Below are 4,583 nucleotides of genomic sequence, written 5' to 3'. Positions count from 1 at the left end.
AAAATGAATACATTTCTTGAAAGATATACTTGGCCAAGATTTTCCACATGGATAAACAGACCAACAGAGTCTGCCTTTACCTATTTAGTAAGTAATGTCACTGGCTAATCTATCAAATATTTATGAGAATGATGCTCCTTCCCCACAATCTCTTCAGGAAATAAAAACAGAAAAAGACTATTTCTTAACTCATCCTATACTTCAAAGGCTGATGCAGGATGATTGAGCAAATTTAAGACCAGTTTGGGGATGAATAGTTAATTCCAGGCAAGCCTGCGCTTCAGAATGAGACCATCTCATGAGGGCAAAACAGGAAAACTAACTCATTTTGTGAGGTCAACAATATCCTAATATTAAAGTCAAACAAAATAATATAAAAAAAGAAAATTATAAACCAATATCTCTCATAAACATACTTACCAAATCTTAAAAAAAAACCTACCATATTGAATCCAACACTGCATAAAAAGTATACATCACAGTACTAATACTTACAAATAACTGGCTGAACATTTCAAAATCAGTTGATACAATCTATAACATCAGTAGACTGAAAAGAATCCTGTGAGCATATCAATAAGTAGAGAAGAAATATTTGACAAAATTTAATATATTCATGGTGAAATATCTCAAGAAACTAGAAATAGAGGAAAACATCTTTGACATGAGAAACAGTATCTCTAAAATATCTACAGCTCACATCCAACTTAACTGAAAACTACATGCTTCCCTCTATGACCAAGAACAGGAGTCCTTGTCATCACTTCCATTCAACATCACATTAGATATCTTAGATAGTGAAAATGAATGTGAACAGTACCTTTGACACTCTCACAAAGAAGGGCTCACAACCCTAACTGCAAAAGCAAAGGAAAACTAAATCCAAAGCCATAAAACTTCTAGATGACAAAAATATGCAGAAACCTAGTGACCTTGAGTTTGACAATGACATTTCAGAAATAACACCAAAAGCATGATGCATAGGAGAAAATTGATTAGTTGGACTTCACTAAAATTAAAAACTTCAGCTTTGCCAAAGACATGTTTAAAGAATGAAAAGACAAGGCACAGACTGGGAGAAAATTTTTGCAAAACACTTATCTGATAAAGGACTTAGAATCAAAATATCCAAAGAACACTTAAAACTCAACAATAAGCAAACAATCCAATTAAAAAATGGGCAAAGGATCTGAACAGACACCTCATCAAAGATATACAGATGGTAAATAAGCATATGAAAATATGTTCAACAGTACATATCAGTACAAAACTGCAAATTAAAACAACAATAAGATGCTACTACATGTATTTTTAAATGTACAAGGACTTGTTTTAATCAGATATGTTAAGACATGCAAGCATGGAAATGCCTACTACAAAAGAAACTGTTTTTATACTCTCAGATCCTAGAAGCAGCAGGCACATGGCACGCTATGCCTAGCCACATGGGGGACACCAGGTCAGCCAGGAGCAGAGGGAACAAGGAATGCAGATGCAAAAACACTGATTGTGACCTCAGCACAAAGAAACAAATACTGCAAGTGAGACAAGTTTAGAATCAACATATGGATAAAAACTATAGTATGCTCTGGGAAACAGGAGCCATCCTGAATTAGCTCATACCTGGCATTGAGTGGCTTGGGGCAAAAGAATATTGACATTCAATGCAAATGCAAAGGAAATGTTCAAAACCTGGGCAGTGGTGACGAACACCTTTAATACCAGGACTCGGGAGGCAGAGGCAGGCTGTTTTCTGTTGAGTGCAAGTTCAGCCTTGTTTATAGAGCAAGTTCCAAGAGAGCCAGGGTTACATAGAGAAACCCTGTTTCTTTTTTTTTTTTTTGGTTTTTCGAGACAGGGTTTCTCTGTGTAGCTTTGCGCCTTTCCTGGAACTCGCTTTGGAGACCAGGCTGGCCTCGAACTCACAGAGATCCGCCTGGCTCTGCCTCCCGAGTGCTGGGATTAAAGGCGTGCGCCACCACCGCCCGGCTGAGAAACCCTGCTTCAGAGAGAGAGAGAGAGAGAGAGAGAGAGAGAGAGAGAGAGAGAGAGGGGAAGGGAGGGAGGTAGGAAGGAAGGAAGGAACGAATGAAGAAAGAAAAGAAGGAAGGAATGAATGAAGGAAGGAAGGAACGAAGGAAGGAATGGAGGAAGGGAGGAAGGAAGGAAGGAAAAAGAAAGTAGTGTTAAGAATTTGTCAGTTTGGGATTGGTTGTGCCCAGCTCACTCAGCTCACTCGGGAGAAAATTGTTAGTTGTCTTTAGGTTTTAGCCAACCTTTGAATGAGCACACTTCCTAATCAGCAAGGACCTGGATGTCAAAACAATTGTAAATTACAGAAAAGAAAAAACAAAATTGGTATAAGACACATATAAGAATAACACAAGTCAGTGCTGGCAAGAATGTGGTACAAGACTACTTCATCCTCTGGAGGACTACAAAGGTTTATAGGCACTTTGGAGGAGAATGTAACAGTTGCTTAAAAAGTTGAACATAGGTTCATCCTATTGACTCCAATGAGTTGGATGTTTATACTCATACAATGTCTTGCATTTGTCAAAAGTTTAAAACAAACAAGATGTCTTTCAAAGACTAAATTGATTAAATAAATTATGGTACATCCATAAAGTAGAATATTATTAATCAATGATAAGAGACATGCTGTTGGACCACAAAAAAAATATAAAGAGGACCTTTGAATGTATTTTCCTAAGTGACAGAGCTATTCTGGAAAGACTACTTCATATATGATTGCACTGCATGACATTCCAGAAAATGTAAAACTGTAGAGACAGCAAGTAATCAGTGATTGCCAGAGATCTGGAGGTGAAGAGAGAAGGCATAAATAAGTAGGATATATAGTATTTCTAATGCAGTGAAATTAGAAAATTAGAAAATTCTCAATAACATGATAGTTAGACATATTCTTATGCATTTGTCAAAATGAATGGTATTGTACAAAGATAAGGGTAAGTCCTAATGTAAATAATGATCTTCAGTTAACAATAATGTATCAATATAGATTGAACAAATGTGGCAAATATACCACATTAATATTAGATATCAATAATGAAGAAAACTACATTGAGAGAGATGACATATATAAGCCTACTATACTTCCCTTTTTCCTTCATGATTTTTTGGGAGGTAGTTCAAGACAGGGCTCCTCTGTGTAACCCTTTCTGTCCTGCAACTTGCTCTATAGACCAGGCTAGCCTGAAACTTGGAGATCTGCCTACCTCCCTCAGGAATACTGGGGTTGAAGTTGTGTGCCACCATGCCCAGCTTCTCCGTGTTTTTAATCAAAGGAGAACATGAACTCAACCCCAGTCCACCATAAATTAGGAAGTCAAGTTTTCCAGCTCTGGTGAAGCTGCAAGAGTCAGCATATCCAAGTGCAATAGATGAGCCTTGCCCTGGGAAAACTACCTTCTTGATCATAGTATATCTCCTGCCAGATAAGTATGCTGTAGAATATTACTTTAAGGTGTGCTACTTTTGTTTATGTGCTAGAACATTTGTTTAATGATGCAATGATGTGTTACATTCGTTTGATTAAATAAAATTCATCTGGGGTCAGGAGACTAAGTCAGCAACTAGCTGACAGGAAGTAGTAGGGAGGAGCCAGGGGGAAAACGGCTTTCAAGTGGGGGCTGGAAGAAGGATGAGGGATTTGGGGGAGATGTGAGCAAGGAGAGGAGGTGAATGACTTCCTATTCAGCCTCTCTGAGGAGCAGAATTGCACCTCAACCTTTGAATCTTGAGTTATTTAGAGGGACATAGATTTAGATAAGTTCCCTTGGTAGCTTTGAAAGAGTTGGTGCCTGAGGGAGCAGAATCCCCTCAGGCTGTAGATGGAGTTTTCTCCAGTCCCACTCGGCCCACAGCTGCTCAGACCCAAGTAAACACACAGAGACTTTTATTACTTACAAACTGTGGCCGTGGCAGGCTTCTTGCTATCTAGTTCTTATATCTTAAATTAACCCATTTCTATCAATCTATAAGTTGCCACGTGGCTTGTGGCCTACTGGTATCCAGCTTGCTTCTCATGGCAGTGGCAGCTGGCAGTGTCTCCTGACTCAGCCTTCCACTTCCCAGAATTCTCCTCTTTCTTTGTCCCACCTATACTTCCTGCCTGGCTACTGGCCAATTAACACTTTATTTATTAACCAATCAGAGCAACACATTCACAGCATATAGAGTGATATTCACAGCAGGCTGAAACCACTGCTGGTGGTCTTGGAGTTGCAGTTGTTGATTAGGACAGCTATGGCTTAAAAGGCAGCAACAGTTATAAAGAAAGACAACATAAGTATCCCTTTATACTACCTAGATGATTTTTGTCTATACTTAGCATTGTTCAGAGCTGGGTACAGTGGCAGTACCTGTAGTCCTAGGTATTCAGAAGGCACCCAGGACCTCAAGGCCAGCCTGGGCAACATGCAAAGATGCCATCAAAAGAAGAGCAAAGGAGTGTTTTTTAAACACCAAACAAAAGCATCACACAGAAGACACTGACATTTCACAGAGCAGACAGAAAGTTCATATTCCAAATAGTCAGGAAACAATAGCAAATTAATAAA

At 38.8% G+C, this 4,583-nt stretch overlaps 1 non-coding gene across 1 annotated transcript; it reads right to left on the bottom strand.

Annotated features, from left to right (window-relative positions):
- Positions 1-3,303: 3,303 nt before the first annotated feature.
- LOC128102784 (U1 spliceosomal RNA) lies at positions 3,304-3,466 on the bottom strand. Its single transcript, XR_008215540.1, has one exon. It is a non-coding gene; the product is annotated as a U1 spliceosomal RNA (small nuclear RNA).
- Between the last annotated feature and the right edge of the window lie 1,117 nt (positions 3,467-4,583).

This window comes from Peromyscus californicus, unplaced genomic scaffold (assembly GCF_007827085.1).
Source record: "Peromyscus californicus insignis strain IS unplaced genomic scaffold, ASM782708v3 Scaffold_7__1_contigs__length_154581171, whole genome shotgun sequence".
NCBI lineage: Eukaryota > Metazoa > Chordata > Mammalia > Rodentia > Cricetidae > Peromyscus > Peromyscus californicus.
The sequence above is the reverse complement of the archived record's forward strand: the minus strand, read 5'-3'. Positions and strand labels throughout refer to the sequence as shown.